We start from the raw sequence: 15,732 nt of genomic DNA, 5'->3' as shown, positions 1-15,732 counted from the left end.
AATACATTCATAATTGTCAGAATGAACCAGAAAAGAAATTGATAACTTTTAGTGGTATCTTTTGCAATACATTACAGCAATTTTGTTACTCCTCAGAATTTCCCAAAACTAAGAAAGGGCTGCTCAGAATCCACTCCACAGTGGTCAGGGTATTAAGGGTGCTGCAAAATCAATTGCCAGGCACATTCATTACTGATTAAATAGGAAATCCACAAATACCATCAGAAAGTGAGGATTAAACATGTACCACGGATTGGAAACATCCTTTCTCCCTCCAGTCTCACTGTAATCACCTTCCTGTTGATAAATTCATAAGGACAAATGTATGATAGGAGGCAAGCAGTAGTAAATAAACATAGCATCACCATAAAACGGGAAACTACCTTCCTGGAATGAAGTTGCAGATGCCGTGCTAGCAAGCGTGGATTTCCACAGGCTGCAACCTGTTTTCCAGCCTGGCAAAGCCTTTGGCAGCTAGCAGTCAAGGAGCACCAGCCACTGGAAGAAGGATCTCCATCCAGCCACCATCTCCTTGGCTGGAGAGAGCAAGCCCAAACTACCAGAACTGATTGTAATCCTCACAGCTCTCACACGGGGTCACTGCTGTTTTGTTAACACCACCAATGCGACCGTACTGCTAAATCCAAGACTCAAAGTAACCTTCAGGCAGAGGCTGCATGCCCTGTGGCCAATCTTCAGTCCTGCCAGCTCCTGAGACCTAGAACACCTCCGCAGCTGGCCACTGTGGCCTGAGCCATCTCCAGCACGTTATGACACTTCCTACCACCTCCAGAAATAGCCTCTTTCTACATAAAAATGCCAGGTGAAGACAGCTGCTCACACCATCCTGTTTCCCTGCATATACCTTCTTTGCCCCCTCCACAGGAAGTGTAAGCATCAGAGATGTTAATAATTTGTGGATACACCCCTGTGAGACAGAAAAAGACCACAGTGACTAGCAAAGACACTCTCTTGCCCAGCCCTAAAGGCAAAGCTGGCTATGGCAGTAACAGGGGAATTAAACCAAGCAAATTCTAGCCCATTACAGCAGTTCCCAGACCGCCCCTCTTGCTTCTTCCCATTTCCTTCAGACTAGATTTTATCCATACCTTTACCATGATAACATATGAAGCAGTACCTCCAGCGCTCCCACTGTCACAACGGTAGGAACAGCACAGCTCTGCCCCAGCCCCACTTACACTCTCAGCTGCACTCACAACTGTGAAGCTCAGCCTCAGCCCTCTTAACCCTTTCAGCCCCCCACCCAAACACAGCACCCTTCAGAATGTGCAATGAGTATGAAATAGAAATCCCCTTTCCCAGCTACACCCTGTGACCCACTCAGCACCCGAGGCATTTGACCACTGTTGGAAATGTGGATAGGGACGGTGTGAGCACTGTGGATGCCCACATGAGGAGGATAGCACACAAGAAGCAGCTCTGGCTGAAGAGACATCGTCTCTTTCTCCTTTGCTCCTTCCTGAGGGTTGTTTGTGTGCTGTCACGGCTTAGCTCATCAGAATCCCTGCCTCCTCCCACCTGATGCTGCCTGCTCCTGCCTCTGCATGACAGGGTGTATGTAAAATGTAAACCAGGTGGAAATGACTTTCAAGGAGGCCAGAGGCAGTGAGCGAGCTTGGATCTGAGCCATGGTGCAACCTGGCACCAGGTTCCCTGCACCTTGCCCTGCTCCCTACTCCCTGCCAGCACCCCAGCTCCCTCTGCCAGGGTACAGAGAGGAAGCAGACTGCGTGTGTGGGGAAACACGGGGGCTGATGGGGTTTCCCACACCTCCTCTCACTGAGCTGCACCGAAGACTCACTGTTGGGGTTAGCGTTTAACTTAACAAATGGTGTGGGGTCCCACACAGACACCAAGGAAAGGAAGATGCTTTCTAGGGACAGCAGTCACCTGATTCTGCACAGGACAGCGGCACACATTCACAGGCATGCTAGACCTGTGTGGGGCAGGTGCTGAGCCCCTCTGCAGTGGGACAGCAGAGAGAGGTTTTTACCTTCTTGGCCCCGTGCTGGCACACACCAGAGCCAGGACAGCGAACCCAGGTACAGGCGGTGGAAAGCTGCTGCCATCTCCTGGGCAGCTGTCCCTCTCTAACCCCTATCCCATCAGCTGTTTTAACTCAGGGCTATTGCTCTCTCCTGCACGAAACCCTTATCCCCGGAGCTGCCTGCCTTCCCCTAAAGCAGCCCCGGCAGAGGAGGAGCCTCTGGCAGCTGCCTGTCCCTGTGGCACCAGGGCAGGAGCCATCACCCATGCAAACAGGGGTGTACCCTCTGCATTGCATGATAATGCTTCTGTACAAACAGGTTTCCTTACGAAGGCAAATACACCATGTGATACAGTGACAGGATGCCCGCTGAGCTCCTGCTGTGCTGTTTGGACCTGCAGGGCTTGGATCCTACCAAGCCGAACTCCATTCCTCAAGAAGGTGTCACAAGTACTTGCAGCCCAGTGCTGATGTCTGTCCTCACAGCCAGACCTGCTTAGAGATGGCACGGAAACACGTGCACTGCTCTGGACAGATTCCTTTCCCATGGACAGGTTTAGGGACAGAAGGGGCTGTAATGGAAACAAATGGAAACCAGGAAAGAGGGCAGCAGCAGCACCAGGACAGCAAGCAGGGCTTTCTTTCCAGACAGGCTCAGCAGACACAGAAAGAGGTCAATAATAATTATGGTCCAAGGAGGAGGATTGCAGGTGACAGCAGAGACCTCATCTCCCCTTTGGGAAAGAGGAAGTAGAGGAAGCAAGTAAATCCAGACACTATTCTGTACACCTCCAAGTTGCAGAGAGAGCAAGCTCCTGGCTGCTATTTCTCCGACTTCTTGTAATGAAGGATCATTTGGGGACCAAACTGATTGGGCTTTTCACAGTGCATAAATGAGATTTGCAGTGGCCTCTGTGTATCTGGCAGGAGAGCTCCTGCACCTGAGCTGTCTCACCTTTCTTCCTTTGGCAGGTTTGCATGAGCAAACAGTGCTCGTTTGCATAAGGATATGTCAAGCCTGTTGCTCAGAATGACCAGCTCCATTTACCCAGGTGATACACATACCCTTCAGCAACAGGCCCTGCCTTCCAGCACGATGGGTTATAACTTTATGTGTGTTTTGTCAAGATGTACTAAAGTCTGCCTACTTTTCCCTGCCTCCCCAGGTAATCCCACCCTGTATCATCTCCCAAAGGAAGCACGCTGTGGGTTCAGGGCACAAGCAAGGGGAAGTGGCCAGGCTGGCAGAAGGTCAACATGATGGGAAGTTGTACCTGTAAAACCCACTGGAAGAAGAGGAAAATTACTAGGAGTTTCACAATAAAGTACAAAGAAGCAATGGATGGCAAACAGGAAAATTCCCTTGTTAAACTGCTCACTTTAGCGAAGTGCCCTTTAGCAAAATATTTGTCTTTCAAACCAGATTCCTCCCCTTGCAAACTGCCAGAGCACGCCTGTCCTCACTCTCCCTGCGGCTGACGGCCCTTCTGATGTAGATAACAATGAGACTTTTTATCCCTCAGAGGCAAAAGCAGAGTACAATACACCTTTTCTTATTCAAGCCTGGATGAAGCCCTTTCAGGCCTAACAGACTAGGATAAACAGCCTTAAAACTGAAGATTCCTTCTACTGGTGTCTGTGGGAAAACCCATGGCAGGGACATGCTGACAGCTGAGCTGGCAGAGGACCAGGACTGAGGTGTTTCCCTGCAGCAAACCTGTGACACGTGGGGGACTGGCAGCCTCCCAGATCCCTCCTGATGCAAAATGCATTCCTCATCCAATCTGCAACTCCGGCAAGCCACAACGCCCTGTCTGCCCTATTCTGTCCTCTCTTTGCTTCTTCTCTCCTCTCCTGAATAGAGGCAGAGGATGGTGTGTGGCGGGGCCCTCCATCTGCCTTCTAGAAGCTGCAGGGAACAGCTGTGACACTGGTAGCTCCAAAGCCCCTGGACAAGAGGTGCAAAGTCCATCCCAGCAGTAGTAACGCACCCCATACCAAGAGCGAGACAAGGCATCTTTTAAAGCCAGCTCAGCAGTGCAAGCAGTGAAAAATATCCTACATTTACAAAACACACTGTTTGCAAAACAGGACAGTAAATCTCAACCGCCCCGAGTTCTTTACCCAGAGCAAATATCCAATAAATCCATGTAGAGAGCAAACATACTTCTTGCCTGAGCTGGGCATAGTCCCCTTCTGCCATGTAGGACCAGCAGCCTGGTGAAGAGGATGCCTGGAGTCATGGCCCAGAGTGTTGTGCTGGGCCCAAGGCTGTGCTGTCCTTCTACAGTGTAATTGCAGCACAGACCAGGCTCTCCCATCCAGCACTAGAACAGGGAATATAGAGAATTCTCTCTCTCTGTTTTTTGGCTGCTGTCCCTTTCTTTCTCCAGCACCCTGCCCTGGCCCTGGCTTAGCCTCTGCTTGACCCAATGGTTTTGCTTGTTGCAACCACAGTGACAGAGAGACAGCCTCATCCAGTTTAGCTGTGACTCACATTTCCGTACTGCGAAGCAGGTGGTTACATGCAATTGTTGCCAAATTGCTGCATTTTTGCCAAAAGACACCCCCTCACTTGCCATCTCCTCCTACTGGGTTGTAAGTTGTAGGAGGTTTCGCTTTGCTGGCTTCTCATTGACTCTCAGCTAATATGCTCCATTCCTGAAGCAGAGCTCTGAACTCAAAGTGCTGCTGTATGCCTGGGGATTCCAGTCCTCTACCCACAAAAAGGAAGATGCATTTAACTTTGGGGAAGACAAAAAGGAGAGGATTTACTGCAGGAAAAGGAAGCAGGGACCAGACACCCTCTGCACCAGTGAGTACAGAAGGCTCTTTGATGACCCACAGTGCAATACCTTCATTGTCATGCCCAGTGATGCTCAGTGAGGCCCCACTGTTTGAATGAGATAGGATCAGGTTTCCAGGAGCTCCAGATGTGCAGAGATGAAGCCTGTTGAGAAGCTCAGAGAGCTGTGTGGATATCCCCCAGTGACCAGTAGTCCCAGAAGTGTGGTTGTACACAGCAAGGGAACTGCTGAGACACCTCCATTCCAACTCCTACAAGCCAGATCGCCTTCAGGAAGCTCCTGGAAGACATGAGCCATGGGGACCGCAGCTTCCGAGTGACTCCCAGGGTCACTCCCTTGGGGAACAGAGAGCAAAGCAGAGTCTGAGTCACCTGTGCTCATACTTGCTCCCTCAGCACAGGAGTGGTGGTGGGGAGTACTGTAGCCTGAGGTCTCCTTGCTGCTTCCGTCCACTTCCCTGTGTTGTATCAACCACACACAGGGCAGAGTGGAGCCTCCCCACAAAAACAAGGCAAAAGGCCCTGCTCCATATAGCTGTCCCTGCCAGTTCTGGGTGGCAGAAACCACCTAGTGCAAGGAAGCAGAGAATGACACAAGATTTCTCAGAAACGGCAGTGACTTGACCTTGAAAGTAGTTTGTGGAAATCGGAGTTTTAAGTTCCGCCCAAAAGTACAGGAAAAGACAGGATAAAAAAGGAACCAAACTACTTGTGCTAGCAGGGAGAAATACAGCCAAGAGGCTAACTCCTATCTGCTTGCCAAGGGGAAATAAACCCTATGTCATTCATATTGTGTTAGACTTCTAGTATGGGTGGGAGACGGGGAAACGTGCCTAAATGATTTCCAAACCATCCCTGAATTTACTGAGGAACTCCCTGCCCTTCCTCCACTGGACTTCACACCCATTTGATTTGCTTTAGTACATGGGCTTATCCCTGGCTAAATTAATGACTATGAAGTCACCTTTGGGGCTAAGAATATATATTTTCTTGCTTCCTGGAGCTCTCTTCTTGACAGAGCTTTCTGGCTATATCCCTTCCTAGAGATAGGCCTCAGCTCCCACTGTCCCCGCCAAGTTCAACCTCTTCAAGAACCGATGAGGAACAAAGCTGAAGAGCCCCACTGAGTGTGCATTATGTAATAAACATTGTTGCTTCCATCACCAGTTACAAAGATCTCTTTTGCCCTGGATAAGCTTCTGTAGCAGCATGTTCCTGGTTATGTATGTGACATGATCCCATCCTGCCTTTGCTTTCAAAAATAATTATCTCAGAGAGACAAACATATCTATTATTATCAACTGTTTGTTCCAGTGACGTGATACTGAGTCATCCTCACAGAATGAAAGATGGCACAGAGATTTTGCAAGGAGACATCAGATGAAACTGCCGAGGGCAAATGGCGTCACAAGTGAAGTTGTGCTTGCAAAATCCCCCGTTTCCATTTTTATCTGCTTTTTCCCCCATTTGATTTTGCTGACTTACTGATCATGGTCCTTCAGGTGCTTGCAGAAAGATTGTGCAATATGGGGGGGAGAACAGTTCCTATTTCCAGAGGACTTGCAGCCGTTTGGTGCACTCTCTCCTGGCTTCTCTGCATTGAGGGGAACATGCAGAGCCTTTCTGAACTCAGCACTGCGCTGCCCACTGATGCTGGGTATCAATGCAGCTACAGATGCTGCTCAGAGAAGCTCCAAGTAGGACAGAACACAAGGAGAAAACCACAAGGAAATGGGTCTCTGGGAGAATTTGATTCTGTGAACTTAACAAGCCAGAAAAACTCAGTTTATCGTTTCCTTCACACTCTGCATTAAGGCCAAGTTTACCTCTGACCCATGTTAGCACCGCTGAACACAGATCAACTCTTCCAACACACCCGCTCTTTCTCTGGCCTCTTTCCTGCTGCTCTCCTTTTGCTCTGCTTGTTGTGAACTCACCTGTTCTTTTGCTTGTACTTCCCCTTTTTCTCCCACTTCTGCTCAACTTTTATTTTAAACATTTAACACAACAGGCTCCTTCTAAAGCTGCGGGCCACTGGCAGGGTGGTGAAGCCTCCCTGGGTGAGGCACTTTGGGGTTGGAAAAAAGGAAGATGAGCACAGGGAGGGAAATCCAGACCTCCCACTCTCCCAGCCTCTTGGGTGATTCAGCAGAGACTGGGACAAAGTGGAGGAGGTAGATCTGCCAAAACTACAGCATAAACACTCTCCAGGAGCTTCCTGTGAGCTGCCAATTATATGTCTGCAAGTGTAAGGCAGACAGGGGGAAAGAAAGGGCATAGCCTTTTCCTTTGTAAGGATCCAGCCCATCTGAAGTACCTATGCATTCAGTATATTGCTTATTTTGACAGCTGGAAATAACTGCCCTCAGTGGAATTAGCACTGGAAACAGGTTCTGGAGTGATCTGTTTCAGTGGAACCAATTCAGGATCATCACCAGCTCTAATTACTGGGTGTCACACATTCTGGGTTTCACTTGGGACTGTACCTGCTGCTCCTTTCCCAACAAGGTGGAAGGCATGCGGGAGGAGCCCTTCCTGCTCACAGAAATGAGGCAGTGCTCCCGTTCTCACCAACACTTTCTTACTGCACACCAGCACCACCCCAGTAGTTCAAAGAGCACTTGCAAAATCAGCTTCTAAAAACCCCAGGGAATGGTCTGCAGGGGACAATGGAGAAATCCAGGCAAGAGGAAAGGAAAGAGAAACTTATCCAGTATTACTTGAAGGGTACAGCCAACATGATTTGTCAAGTAATCATGTAAGTGATCAGCCCCCTAACAAGAACATGGTGCGTTCACCAGTGAAGTGCTCCAAAAGAGGGTTATGGTCCAAAGTCAGAGAGACCATCCTTTCAATAGCATCTTGGCCCTTTATGACCCAGCTTTCTCCAAGGAGAAATAGAGGCTGTATTTGATCATCTCAACAAGGATGAACCCCGATGTGTTTCCTACAGTTTCTAGAACAGCTTGGCCTTTATGAAAAGCCTGGACCCAAGCTAAAACAGGACTGCAGATATTCCTCCATATTTCCAGAATGTGGGTTTCTGCAAGAGGTTGCAAGGACTATGCACAAAACACAGTGTACACCACACAAAGGCAGCTCAAGGGATATACACATACAGAGACTTAATTTTCAGCCCACGGGTTCCTCAGTGACATGCACACCGTCCATTTTGATCCCTCTCAGCTGCTCACCCCTTTATTTTAATCAGTTCACTCAGAGGCTAAGCAGGTAGAATGAAGTCATCTCAAAAAGCATGAGTGAAACCTCCCACTGGGGGTGTGTACATGTGAGCTGCATAGGCAGGAGGAAACATTTGCATTTACCTCATCAAAACCAGAGTATATATAAGCTGGAAAGTGTGAGGCTTTCTCAGTTCCCAGGTGCAGGTGCACGAAGCAGAGACATTAAAGTGGATCATGGCAACTTTCCTCTTCTTGGTGCAACTCCTCTTCATTGGGGCACTAATTGTCCCAGCATATACACAAAGATGCGATTTGCTCCCGAATGCAACTGCAAGCAATTTCACTGTAACCGTGACACCTGAGGTTTACCACGCAAACACAAGCTACCTAGGTAAGTCACCTCTGTCTGGATCTCAGAGTTCCCACATTGTCTTTCCTTCCTTAGGGCGCTTTATTTCTCCCTTAATCTTTTTGCCTAAACTCGCATAGAAGGACATGAAGGCTCTTGAAAACACAGAATTGGCGGGGAAGTTGTTTAATGGTTTTGTTCCCTTTCCTTCTTCCTGAGAATTTGCCCTTCTCAATGGCAATGCCTGTAAAGATAAAGGTGAAGAGGATACTTTGATGCTGACAGGCACGGTCAATCCTAGAAAATGGCTTTTAATACTACAGAGAATGTAGCTGCAGAGTAAATAGCAGCCTGACCTTTGATTCTGGCTACTGTCTCACATCAGCTCCTGTAGCTTCTGACAATATGGGCAGATTTAATTTGACCAGAAGGGTGCTAAAGGCCAAGAGGGCCATGGAAGTACAGCATGCAGAACCGGGGCTGGGAGGCACAGCTATGGAGTCGCTTGTTCCTGGCAAGCAGGTCCCCTTTGCTTCATTTACTTGTTGTCCAGCTTCTGCTTGCAACAAAAGCATGATACACAGCAACCACAGCTGTGAAACAGCAACCCGGAGCAGAGACATGGCAAAGAAAGGGTGGGGTCTGGCACACTCATAGCTATGGGGTGAAGGGAGGAACTGACAGACCAAAATCTTGTCCCCGTTCGCTTTTCCATCCCTGCCATTTGTATGGGATCCAGAAGAGATTTACTCACAAGGAGCACTGCTTTCACTTACAGATACAGTACCCACAACTGCAGGGGCTGAATCTGGTGACTGAGGAGTTCCCCCTAGTCTATTGCCTAACTGGGGAGGGAGCAGATAAGGGGTTCCTGTCATTCAGGGAGGACTACAATACATCACCTTCTCTTTGTACGCTTCTGGTGCACTCATGTTACATAGTGAGCACTGTGCAAGCAAACACTTCCTTGGCTGAAAACCCTGAAGGCATGAAGTCTGAAGATGGCTGTCTTTCAGAGCAGACAACTTAAGTCTAACTTGCTCTGTTTCCAGTTACGATTAGCGACAACACAAACCTCACTGACAGCAAGAATGTGAGAGAGTATTTACTGCAAGCCTTCTCCCCACAAAATCACTCCGTGGGAACATGGAATGCGGCAGACACAGACAACTGCAGTTCCATTGAGACGGCGGTATTAAATGCCACTCAGAAAACAGCAAACTGGACATCTCCAGACAGTAACATTTCTTCTGTGGAAATAAGGTAAGACTATACTCCCCTTTCAGGTAGTCGGTTAGGACAGTACTTGTCTGTATAAGCTCTTGGCAATACCCAGAATCAAGAACCCACCTCTAGAGCAGGGGCTGAGAGAAACCTCTTGAGTCTTCTCCAGATTTTCCCTTGAAAATACCAAGGAAACATTTTCTGAAAAGCCCTATCTAGAGGTCACCCCACAGATGGTCTCATAGTTAAAGACTTGCTCATATTAGCAGGGATGTAGATTAGTCCTATGGCTATGAGTTGACTGAACACCCCTCTTGCTTCCATTAACACTAATGGAGTTGCACCAGTGGGAAATATTTGTCAAAGGAAACCATAGCCATTAGCCTGATTGGCCTTATCTGCAGGAAGGAAGAATGCAACAGTTCACAACAATAGTGGTTCTAATTAGAAGGAACAGATGGTCACAGTAAATTGCCACCCTTTTACAAGGCATTCCTATCCCATCCACAGCCAAAGTGTAATGAGAAAACTGTTTCAGATGTTAAATAAAAAAGGGCAGAACAGTTGGAAGGAAACATAAGCGACCCAGGATGACTTCATAGTTCCTGTCTCTTCCTCTGCTTTTAATGTCTACATTAATGAGGCTACATGAGACAGTCAGCTGCTCCTCTTTGAAAGTATTTTCTTCTCCCTTCCTTTCTTCACAGGGCATATATCATCTTCACTGATAAATCTGTCGAGTTCAAGACTGTGACACTGAACAGAGGTAAATAAACTTCAGCTGGGCAATTCAAACAGCAGGGTGAATGACACACCCAGCAACGGCTTCACTTGTACTCTGGTGTTTTGAGAAAGGGGAAGGTCAGACTCAGTGTACCACCAGCTGAAGAATAGCTCATGTTTCCAATAGTCAGGAGAAGGCAAAGACATTAGAGTGCTAGAGCTACCTAGAGGTTTTCAGGTTATAATGTTGGACTGAAAACCTTTTCAAGTTTCCTTTTTGCTTTAAAGAACATTAAACAGCTACAAATGAGAGGACAGGCTTACTTATTTCTGAAGGTATTGACAGAGGCTTCATCCCCCTGCTCACTCTGTCATGCAGATACGAAGTGGAAATTGTGACTTTGCCATCACAGATAATGTTTCTGATAATCTAGAGAATCCCCTACCACCCAGGAGCATTGAGCCTATGCTGATGATGGTCCATTGATAAGAGTTTGACACCCCATTCCCCACCATTGACCCCTCATTTCTAAGAAACCCATTGCAGTGAAATCAGTTACATGCAGCCTCTTGGAGTAGATCTGCAGATCAGCTGGTCCTCTGTACTTCTAATCAGCCCTGGGGCTTCCTTTCCATTTCAGAATCAGAAACAACCACAGCACAACCAATCACCAACTCCACCATCAACTCTGTCTCCATGGTTCAGAGCAGCTCATTCTTCATAGCTGTCATCCAGTTGCCACTGCTCCTTGTCACAAGCAAACTGCTCTCCTAGGAGACAGGAAGAGAAGATGACCTAACTGTGGTACACCTTTCCTCCTTGCTTGTGGTACGCAGGGGAGGGCAGACAGCTGATCTACTCAGGAAAACTATTCACTTCTGTGTATTAGGATGATAACTGCACTTCTACATTAAATTATAAAGGTCTATTTGACCAGAGAGCTGATCGTCCTCTTAACCCCCTCACCCAGGGCCAGCAATCTCAACAACATGAAATGTTTCATAGGAAGTCAGAGATCACTCTGTTACAGCTTTTCAGCTAGAAAAGCATAGCATGGTCAAGAGCAGACCCTGTCTAACAACAGAACTATACCGGAATCAATTCCTTCCTCATCACCTGGGGTTCTGTGAAGCATACAAAAGGTACAAAAATGCTTGAAGAGGGTAAAGGCCCTCATCAAGGTACCAGAGTCTGCTGAGAAGCTCAAGGAGAGGTCTGCTTTTGCCTGTGCGGCGTGGGACCTGCTCTCACAGCATGCGTGTGTGTGCATGTATGTGCCTCAGTGACACAGTCCCCCCCCAGTATATTCACCAAAACTGCTGGAAGCAGAATTGATCCTGGGAAGGGAAATTATGGAATTAGGATTCACGTGATTCAGCCAGTTCAAAACCTCCAGTGCAAGCACAGAGAAAATAAGTGTGCTCTCCACTTGGACAAGCTCGGCAGCAACAAACTGGAGATCCTGCTGGCAGGGTATCCTCCATAAAGGCCCAGGCCTTGGGAATTTATGCTCCGCATTATTATTATTGATTCAGCATCCCCTAAATTTTGTTGTTTCAGCCTTATAAGGTTTCTCTGGTTTTCCTCTGGCTTTCTGGAATGGCAGAGTGGGTATTTTTTATCCTCATTTTTTGATCAACAACTGATTTTGCTGTAAGGCAAGACTGTAGGGGCCACTGAACGTCTTGCTTTTATTGTTATTACTGTTGTTTGTATTTTTATATGCATGGTGTTTATTTAGAAAATTTCAAAACTTCTGGAAAGTAATTTTTTCTTAAACTAATCTAAATAAATTAAGGAATAAAAGTTGGCTCTTGTACATAACATTACTTCCTGGCTTCATTGTTATGTGGGGGGGGGGGGATGAAATGATCCTGAATCGTGTGAAATATTTGGCTTTGACCCCACAGCTGAGCACATAAAGACACAAATATAGGTGAGCCCTGTAACTGCAGGCCTTTATGGGATGAGCCAGAAGGATTTTTTGGAAGGCAGTTAGAAAGGCAAGCCCTGCCCCACTAATCCTCTTGCTGTTTCCTCTTCAGAAGACTGAGCCCCAGATCGTAACAGTCCTTCAATGGTCATGGATCAGAGAACTGGCCTTAACCTGGCCTTACTAGTCCAGAGTTTGTGGTGTCCTTACAATTAGCTCTTATGGGTGGTGGCCCTGCCAAGACCTCTCCTGGTCTCAGCTCCAGGCCAACAAATTATCTATCTTTTAAAGCTTATGGGAATAACAAGAAGCTTTAAAACGAAAGCTCCTGCTTTATGACCACATGCAGACTCTCTGGGCCCAGATTAAGCATATGTATCCAGCAGGGATGACAAGGACGAACTCAGCATACAAACAAGCCGATGGGGTTTGCATTCAGAATCCTCCCCCAAGGACAATTTGCCCATGCATTTCTTCATACTGGGAAACGCATCCCCCTCCCACACACAATTCAAAGGGAAGAAGGAGAAAGGACTCAAAGCTGTGTTATCTTTCATGCTTATCAGAAATTACTTGGAAATACTAAATGCAACCACTGCAAGACCTAGTTTCTCCTGCCTTGTTTGGGAATCTGATCCTTTCTTCAGCACTGTCCCATTTTCTCAGCACTCTGCAGATGCCAGGGCAGCTGCCAGGACAAGGACTGTACTCAGACCTGCATGGAGGCAACAGGTGCCCTAGTCTGACACTTGTACCTGAAGTGATGCGCTAATGGAATGCTTCTGCAGAATTTAGGAAGAATACATTTTTAGGGTCCAGCTATTCTAGCTGACATCTCTTTCACAGGCAGGCTAATTAGCAGAGATCTGAATGTGTTTTATCTTCTGCTACTGAAGTTCACAACACACAATAAAATTCTAATTAATGCTGTAAACTACTGTACAATTTTAATCTCACTGTTGATATCCCCATCTCATAAGATTACAGCTCTAGCCTAGGATAATAGATACAAAATTCCTTTTAAATATCCTTGTGGCAACTCCCATGTACTGTATTCTCTACAGGTGCAGGGCATTCACAGCAATGCAGTTTACCTCCAGAGGTGAACTCCTGATGGCTTTGTCCCACTGATACGCCTCACCAGTGCCGTTCTCATTACCTTTTACACTATTCTGTAGCAAATACTAGCACTTCCTTTTATATAATTGTCTAATTTCCCTGGTACAAAAGTCATGACACAGCATCTGACAGGGACGTCACTGTCTACACAGCCAGAGAAATAGCTCTGAGGGTATATCAGATAAGCCCTGAAGCCCAATCTGCTACTGGAAGTACTAAGATTTAAAACATTGATTAATAATTAACAGAGTGATTACAGCAAATAGATTACCGCAAATGGATAAAGCTCCATTAAAACTTTTCCCACACTTCCACTGACTTCCCGTAGTTCCTGAACTTTTAACAGCTTTAAAAGCTATTAAACCTAGGTGCTAACTCGGGTGATGCACCCTGCCTCAAAAAAATCAGTAGAACAAACTCAACTTTGTAGACCACAGATTTCATTAATATATGTTACCCTACATATACCCTACAGGAGGAAGGGCATCACTCATTCTGGAGTAACCCAACAATCAGGATCACATATTACTTTCTTAATTTACATCATTCCAAAATCCCACTGCTGCAGAACAAGATGTAGGTTTAACCCTGCGTCTCTTGTGGGCTGCACCCATCCCTTTCTGGTGGAAATATGGCAATGTTCACTCTCTCAGCAGCCCACTGGGGAGGGATAGGGATAACAGGAGATAGTCAGGCAACACCTACCCCCCTGAAGCAGAAACATTTGGCTCAGGGGTGCCTTGTCTTGTTTAGTCCTTTGCCACGTCCACAGATACTTCTACATAACTTTTAGAGCAACCATTGATTTTTCCAAACCAGCACTTCCGCAATGTCTGAATTAACAAATCCTATCCCTGGTACAGCAAAAGCTTGCTTTCCCTCCCATCTTAATGACTCTATTGTACTTACGGACACCCACACCCACACCAATAAAAAAAACACTGGTGTGGGCCAAGCACGCAAGCATCTGAGAATGCCCAAACCATAGCTTTGCCATAAAACAGCTCCCCTCGTATATATGCAGTTATGATCACACCTGCTTTTCCTCAAGCCCTGGCCTCATTGAGTTTACTCTGGGGCAGAGACAGGGAGGGGCCCTTCTCTCTTGGCAAGTCAGCAGCTCTGTTCAGTGACCTTCCCAACACTTTTGCAGAACTGAGATGTTGCTTCATTGAACCTCTCACTCCCTCCCAAGGTATTGCTAGTCTTGGGCACCAATGCAGGCAGAAGTCCTATGAATGCACCCGCAGCCTTCACTGCCTTCCAGGCACTGCGCACATACAAAGAAACCATATTACAGGGGAAACTTCAATTCAGGAAGTGTACAATGCTCCAAGATGTCTGAACTTGGATGAAAAGCTCCTGGTACGGACTCCGTGTCCCACACATAACCCCTTATCAGAAGTGATGCCTGGATTATTTATTAACTTGTCATTGTTGGGGTGACAATGAACTATAAATAACAGCCCAGGGAGTGGCACTTCAGGTTGAGTGACAGGACTCAGCTCAGTCCTAGCTGCTGTTTTTTGCTTGGATCCTTTCGTAACGGTGCCCCTTTTGCTCTGTGCTGTTTCATAATGCCCAACATCATGGGAAAACAATCAATTCCCTCTCCCCACACTGCACAGGACTTGGCTGAAGACACAATCCTTCTGTGGTCACTGTCTTTCAGTTACAGAAAAGAGAGTAAGACTTTTCATCCTTGCAGTAAGGCAGAACAAATAACTGTTTCCTGGAAGCAAATAATAAAAAAGAGCTGCTGCTGAACAGTTTTCCTTTGAAACTGGGCAGCCTCAAACTTTCCTTCTAGTTGGCAATTCCCCATTCACTCAGTTTCTGCCATGGCACTATTCCTCTTCTATATAACCTGCTGATTCATCTTTCCATGTGACATGAAGGCAGAACTGGGTCTTCCTCTTCAGTCCCTAATCACAGCTCGGCGTATTTCTGATCATGCTGTCATTATACTGCTATTTACATTTACGTGCATGAAAGCTGGGAGTCTTAGTCCTACAGTAGCTCTCCTGGGATCAGCTTTGACATTTGAATTGCTGTCTCAGACCCTACCATCACCCAAACAGCTCTCTTTCAACAATGTAATCACTCAGTAACTAAGTTAACAACAGAAAGATGCTTAACGTTTAATTATGATAGTTAATCCTCTCCTTATATAACCCTCCTTCCCTAACCTGTGAATTTGGAGGCTGATTCCTACAGGGACTTCCGTACATGGAGCTCATACAGGGCTGCAAAGATCAAGGCCCCTCTAAGCAGAATAAAGGACAGAATTCACTGTAATTTCTTGTGACCTAGGCAATCACAGTTCCAGCTCTGATACTGCTGACCCCCTTCACACAAGGCACTAACAAACCAACCAGTTTATT

Source organism: Lathamus discolor, chromosome 17 (assembly GCF_037157495.1).
Source record: "Lathamus discolor isolate bLatDis1 chromosome 17, bLatDis1.hap1, whole genome shotgun sequence".
NCBI lineage: Eukaryota > Metazoa > Chordata > Aves > Psittaciformes > Psittacidae > Lathamus > Lathamus discolor.
Note: the sequence above shows the minus strand (reverse complement) of the source record.